Source organism: Oryctolagus cuniculus, chromosome 1 (genome assembly GCF_051225735.1).
Source record: "Oryctolagus cuniculus isolate XC-2025 breed Fujian yellow rabbit chromosome 1, ASM5122573v1, whole genome shotgun sequence".
Taxonomy (NCBI): domain Eukaryota; kingdom Metazoa; phylum Chordata; class Mammalia; order Lagomorpha; family Leporidae; genus Oryctolagus; species Oryctolagus cuniculus.
This window is the reverse complement of record NC_142867.1, coordinates 3,319,115-3,326,145: the sequence shown is the minus strand read 5'-3', so window position 1 is coordinate 3,326,145 and position 7,031 is coordinate 3,319,115. Positions and strand designations below refer to the sequence as shown.

Genomic DNA, 7,031 nt, shown 5'->3' with positions numbered 1-7,031 from the left:
CTGTCCGCCCGGTGCCCCTCGGCCGTGTGAAGGCAGGGAATGCTCCTTGGCTTTGCCAGCGTCCTGGGACCTCGCGTTTCCACGCGTGGCTGCCGATGGCCACTGGACTAGCAGCCACGCTCAGTGACTCGGCCGGGAACCATCGGCAGTCACGTGTGGAAATGCCGAGTCGCATTAGCAGGGAGCTGGATTGGAAGTGGAGCAGCCGGGACTTAAATCGGTGTCCACGTGGGACGCCAGCCAGGCGGGCGGCAGCTTTGCCCGCTGCGCCTCAACACCAGGCCCTCCCATCACCTCCTCGCTCACCCTGCTCTGCCCATGCTCTGGTCCCAGTGACGTATTTCAGGTGACCCGGGGCCATGGAAGGTTCTGGAGCCAGCGTGCGTTGGCTTTGTGGGCAAGGCCGCCTGCCACAGCTTGGCTTGCCCTAGACCTGCTCGGTGGCATCCTGGTGGCAGGGTCAGGGTGATGAGGCTGTTGGCCTGGAGGGGGTGCCCTAACCACTGTGTCTCCGTCTCTATGCACCCCTAAACGTCACATGGTGCCCCGTCTGCGGTCCGACATCTCCAGTCCTGTTCACCCAATGCCAGACCAAACCTCCTCAGGTATCAGCAAACGCGGAACTCTTGACATCCCCCCCGCCCGGCGGGAACCACGGCTCCGTGTCTGGGACAGGGGAGAGAACCCAGCACAGGGATTCCCAGCACTGCGGGCACTGAGCACCCTGGAGCCTGCTCCCTCCTGGACCTGCGGCCAGGAACCAGGGGCAGCTGGCTACAGTGACAGGCGCCAGCCGAGGGTCGTGCAGGCAGCACACACGGGACCCCCATTCTCACCTCCCATGGTGTTCATCAAACACCGCTGTGTGCTAGGCAGGTGTCAGCTTGCGTGCTAAGGCGTCGTGGTGCAGAAGGCACCATCCTTGTCCCAGGCGGGGACAGCGGCCTGTGCACACTCACACGCATGTAGCAAGTGTGCGGCTGAGATTGGGGCATCATAACAGCTTGGCACGAGTTTGCTTTGATGCCAAAACATCTTCGAAGTCCAGCATGCAGTTTGTCCACGCTGTGCATTTGTCGCGAAGTTTTTGAAGACCGTCTCCCACCCCCCACCCCCTGACATGTGTGATGTCACTCCCCAGGGGGCGTGGGGAGAAAGAGCCGCCCAGCCGAGGGTGGCGCCACCCTGGTGGGGGGCGAAGGGCATGGGGTGCTGCGGACGGCGCTGGACCTCACACTGGAGCCTTCCTGGTGCCGGCACAGGGCTGGCCTCAGGGGCCCGAGGTCCGGCGCTCGCCCTGGGTCCCCTCAAGACTCTGCGGTCACCATAAGGGACGTTCTTCACCCTCTCTGGGCAAGGGGCCCACTTTCTCATTTTGCACAGGGCCCGAGGGTCTTGCGCACCCAGCCGCTGCCCGGGAACCCAAGGAGCCCCGCCCTCCCAGGCAGGAAGGAGCCCTGACAGCTCCCGCCTCCCGGAGAGTAGACTCCCTTAATCCCCCGTGGGCATCCGGCCCGAGGCCTTCGATGCACACCCCCAGCTGGGAATGGCCTCCAAGGTCACGGCCGGCCGGGAGTGCAGGAGGGTCCAGGGCACGGACAGAGTAAAGGCACAGGCAGCAGGACAGGAAGTGGGGGCGACACGGAAGACTCCGGCAGGCCCGCCTCTCCCTGGCTGGGGAGATGCCTTAGGGAGGGAGAGGAGAGGGAGGGCTCGGCCACTGGTTCCCCTGCCCGGGGCCACCCGGGAGTGGAGAGGAGGTGCCTGGGTGGGGGCCTGGGTGGGGGCGGGGGGCTTGAGCTTTCCAAGCCGGGACAGTGTCAGGGCCTGGACCGCGTTCCATAAACTGTGGTTTTTCCAGGACCCAAGCTCAGAGGACAGTAGGATGTCGGCCCCAGAGGGCAAGCGGAAGTACTGGTCAGCAGGGCAGTGGAGAGTAGCTCCTGCCTCGGCCTGCTCATCTGCACAATGGGCGCGTGCTCATGCCCCCTGGGGCCCCAGGGCCGCGGCTGTGGGGGCTCGGCACCTGGGGCAGGGCAGGCTTGGAAGGGAGCGAGGGAGGGGTGATGTGGGCTCCGGACGCCCCGCTGGGCCCGGGAGTGCAGAGACGCAGGGAGGGGGCCGGCAGGGCTGAGGCGCGAGCGCTAAGCCAGCCAAGGATTAGGAAAACACCCAGCGGAAAGAGGCGTGGAGGGCCCTTCTGAATCAGATGGGAAGCCAGATTAGATGCCAATCTGTGGAAAAGGATCCCAGCGGATCAAAGGCTCTGCGGGGGAAATGTGAAAGGCCAGTCAAGGTCAGGAGCAGGCTTGGGGCGGGGCCAGAGGGAGCCCGCCTGGGGGCCACTGCGCCCACCCAGCCGCCTGGGGGTCCGCAGACCTCCCGGCCCCTGGTGGGCAGAGACTGGGGGCCGAGAGAGCCGGCCTCCCCCGACCTCCCTCCCATTCGGGGGAGTCCACCTGCTTGGCCTGCAGCTGCCTCCCGGAGCCCAGCCCAGCAGGGGGTTCCCGGCTCCCGGTGGCTTCTGGGCGGGGCCTCCCTCCCGTCCACCCCGGGGCTGGGGCCAGGCCAGGGCCTGGGCACAGTCTGAACAACCTGTCCCGTGTCCCAGCCCTATGAGCGGTGGGGGTTCTGAGCCGGCTGCGTCTCCTGGGGCCTCGGGCTGCCCGTGCACCTGTCTGGGGGTGGGTTAGGGGCTGCCTGTGTCCGTGCCATGGCAGACACCTGCCCCTTCCCCCGGTGGGCTCGTGGCCCAGGGGCGCCCCAGAATCCTGCACGCTACGTGGGGGCGCGTGCGTCTTTCCTCCTGCTCAGAGGAAAGGAATAATGGCCGGGCCTTGCGCGGGGTCCCGGGACACTCAGCCACTGCGGCGGGGCTGTCTCTCGGGCTTCCGGCCCTGGGGGAGGCCGGGAGCAGGGCCCTCTCCACCCAGACCCGGCAGGAACAGCCAGGAGGTGAGAGCCCAGCGCAGGGAGGGCTGCAGAGCTGGGACCAGTCCAGAAACGTGTGGGGTGGCTGGGGCCAGGGAGGCCCGAGTCGGGGAGCAGGTGGGGCGCGGGGACCTTGGGAAGGGTTGAGGGCCAAGGGGCTCAGGAGCTTAGCCCAGAACACGCTGTGGAGCCCCGCAGGCTGCTCCTCGGAGGTAACCGGATTCACTCGGGCAGAGCCAAGTGCCGGTGCCGGGCCAGCATCACAGGGGTCTGGGGGCCAGCGGCGCGCACGGCCACCCCGACCTGGAGGTATGAGACCCAGCGGGCCACCAGCCGGCCAGGGAGCAGGGGCTGTCCCTGGCTAAGTCACGGGCACGGCGGGCGGCCTCCCCTCACTCTCATTCATTCATTCATTCGCCCTGCATCTGCCACGGGGCTGTTTGCACAGGTGAGAGGATACTGGCTCCAGGAGGCAGCACTGGGACCCTGTGCTGGACCGCTCGGCGTGGGCTGGCCTGGGGTGTTCGGGAAGGAGTTGCAGCGGGAGGGAGGCCCGTCCCTGGGCCGCGTCTCCAGCAAGCCTGTGTGCTCACTGCAGCCGTTGGCTGGGTCGCTGGTGCAGTCATGCACTTATCTGTCGTCTCTCCCTCCGTTCATCGGCCCCCACCATTCCAAGGTCCACCTGTCCATCCATCCATCCATCCAGACCTCCGTCCGCAGAGCCCTGGCCGTCTCGCGTGCCTCACCAGGTGCAGCTCACAGGTGGGAACACGGGCCAGGCCTCTGGCAGGGGCAGCACGCGGGTCGGCAATGACCACTGGGTCCTGGGGCAGCCGCCGGCTTCCCTGTGCCTCAGTTTCTCCCCGGTGACACCCCGTGCAGGTCCAGCTTGTCACGGGACTTGAAGTGGGACACGCATTCTGCCTTTCATCTGCCTGGTGCTCTGTGTCGGGGGCGGGTGCCTGGGGACCCGAGCCCCTTGCTCCGGCCGTGCAGGTGTCACCTTGCACCCGTGGCGCGGGTACCTCTCTGGGTGGAGCCATCGGAGGCTCGCCACCCACGTGGAGGCCTCGTCCAGCCTCTCCTGGGGCTCCTGGACCCCAGATGCCTGCGGCCCGCGCTCCCAGGGCCAGGAGATGCCCTCCGCCCCCTGCCGGGCCCCGCCCCCTGCCCTGCCAGGATCTGTGCACTGGAGCCAAACAGAAAGGAGACCCGGACGCCTCTGAGCTCATCTCTGCCGGCTCCCAGGCCGCCGGCCCCGCCCCACGGCAGGTAAATACAGGGCTTTATTTACGCGGCAACCCAGGCGGCCGGCCGGCGGTGGGGGGCAGGTGGCTTATGTAACGGCAGCCTGGTGCTGCAGGAGGAGGGGCGGCTCTGACGTGTGGCCCTGGGGGTGACACCTCTTTGGCCTGGGAGCCCCAGGTGGCCCGGATGTCAGCTGCTACCTGCTGCCCCGGCTCCCAGCTCGCTGGGTGGCCCCTTGGGGAGTCTTAGCAGTGACACGGGGCGGACCCGCTGCTCCCACGGCGTCGACGGGCCGTCTCCCGGAACCCTCCCCATGCCTCCTGGACACGGGCGGTTGTCTTGTCCCCAGGTGGCACAGACAAGGCCAGGGATTGTCCTGCCCGGCCTTCCCAGTTCCCTCACCCCTGCAGCTCCCCTGGGGAGACCCCACAGGAAAGGACCGCCCCCTCCCCGCACCTCCCCTCACTCACGCAGCTCTCATGTCCCCCCCTGCTTCCCCCCTCCAGGAGCCTGGCTCGGACGCCTGGCTCCCCTATGGGGACTGGCGCCCCCTGCAGGCCGCAGCTCTGCTGCACGGGGCGGGGCGGGGGGGAGGAGGCAGAGGGACCAGCTGTGCCCCCACCCCAGGGAGACTCAGGCAAATGTGCACGCAAAGGGCCTGAGGCCCCCCCTTGGCGAGGACCCCCGCTCCGCTCCCGGCCGTCCTGCCCGCCCCACTCTCCAGGCACAGCCGGTGGGACCATCTGCACCCCACCCGCCCTGAGCACCACTCCCCGCCCTCTGGCCCCGGGGCAGGGCCCCACCAAGAGGGAAGCGCCCGTCTCTGGCTTCCCATGGGAAAGCAGCGCGGGGAGGAGCCCTGTGCCCGGCAGGAGAGGGAGGAGGCCGGGCTGGCGGGCGGGCAGCGGCCCTGGCACAGCCCGGGGCGCTCTTGGCACACGGGGCTTGCCAGTTACTTTATCTCTGGAAAAACAAAGGCCTCAAAGAAGCATTCGCATGACCTGATTTTTTTTTATACCTGAAAAATGGTTAGGAGGAAGGGGGGCCACGGTCTCCCACCGGCCCTACTCATGACCTTGGATCTCACTTGACCCCGGCATCCGTCCACCCACTCCTCGGCTGTTCCCCCAGCAGCTCACTCACCCATACCCGCCACCCACCCAGCCCTCCTCCTCCACCCACTCCAGCCAGCAGCCACCCACCACCTCCTCGTCCACCCACCCACTATCCATTCTCCAGCCAGCTAGCCAGACAACCAGCTGGCTGTCCACCTGCCCCCTCATGCATCCACCCATCCACCAACACAGTCCGTCTGTCCATCCACTCACCCACCCGTCCATCCACCCCTCTGCCCATTCTCCGGCCACCCCACCAGTCGCCTGTCCAGTTATTTACCCGCCCGCCCTCTCACCTAACACCGGCTCAGTTAGTGGAGGAAGAGCTCTGGACCTGGGCACCCTGGGCCCCACTGCCAAGCCTAGCAGGCTCGGGCGACGCCTGTCCAGGTCTAGGCTTGGATCCACCTCTCCCCTGCCCTTTGCCAAACTCTTGGCCTCTCTGCCCCTCAGTGGCCTTGTCCGTCCTGTGACTGTGACAACATCACCAGGAGACGCCGGAGGACTGGGATTTGGTACGGCGGCTGAGGTTTGAGTCCTCTCTCTGCTCCGGCTCCAGCTCCCTGCCAGTGCACACCCTGGGAGGCAGCCGCGATGGCTCAAGTGCTTGGTTCCCCAGCGTCCCCCCCCCGCCCCGCCACGTGGGAGCCCTGCGCGGAGCTCCTGGCTCCGGCCTCTGGCCCAGCCCAGCCCTGGCTTTCGTAGGCATCTGGGGAGTGACCCAGCAGAAGGAAGATCGCGCTCTCTCTCCTCTCTCTCCCTCTCTTCCTCCCTCCATCCCTCCCTCCATCCTTCCCTCTCTGTAACTCTGACTTTCAAATGGATGGATAAATCTTAAGAAAAAATAATAAAAGAAAGTTTCTCTCTCTCCCCCTGTCTTTCTACCCCTGTCCCTGCCTTTCAGATAAATAACATAAATTTAAAAAACTTTAAAACGTTTCTTTAAGGGGCCGGTGTTGTGGCGTAGCAGGTAAAGCCGCCACCTGCAGTGCCACATCCCACATGGGCACTGGTTTGAGTCCTGGCTGCTCCATTTCCTGTCCAGCTCCCTGCTGTGGCCTGGGAAAGCAGTGGAAGATGGCCCACGTGCTTGGGGCCCTGCACCCACGTGGGAGACCAGAAGAAGCTCCTGGCTCGTGGCTTTGGCCTGGCCCAGCCCGGCCGTTGTAGTCATATGGGGGGTGAACCAGCAGATGGAGGACCTTCCTCTGGTCTCTCTCTCTCTCTGTAACTCTGACTTTCAAATGGATACGTAAATCTTTAAAAGAAAAGACGCCCAGGCGATTCCTGGAGCTCCTGTGCCTCGGGGCAAGGGGTGACTTGTTGGGGCTGTTGTGTGGGAGGGATCTCACGGTGTGGGGGTGAAGCCCCTTCGAACAGGGGCTGCAGCCCTGATCCGCACCCCTGTACAGGGCAGGCCCAGGGCCCCAGTCCCCAGACCCCCGCTCACTCAGGAGCCCAGCATCCATGCCCCACCTTGCCATCCTGTGTCCCCGACAGACATCACTAATCAACTGCAGCTTTCTTTCCCCTCGGGCCTGAAACCAGGCTGTCCAGCATGGCGGCCAGCAGCCACAGGTAAATCCACACCAACTGCAGTGAACTGAGATCCGTGGTTCCGTGGCCCTGGAGTGGTGGCAGCCTCAGACGGCCCGTGGGTGTCGCTGACCACGCAGAGGTCCTGTTGGACAGGGCTGACCTCGGCCAGGCCGTGCAGCCAAGTGCAGGGTGCAGGTG

The 7,031-nt window shown here is 65.9% G+C and overlaps 1 long non-coding RNA gene across 1 annotated transcript; it reads left to right on the top strand.

Annotated features, from left to right (window-relative positions):
* Nucleotides 1-3,396: 3,396 nt before the first annotated feature.
* LOC138847615 (uncharacterized) lies at nt 3,397-6,182 on the top strand. Its single transcript, XR_016212199.1, has 3 exons — nt 3,397-3,693; nt 3,814-4,203; nt 5,748-6,182. It is a non-coding gene; the product is annotated as an uncharacterized LOC138847615 (long non-coding RNA).
* The last annotated feature ends 849 nt before the right edge of the window (nt 6,183-7,031 follow it).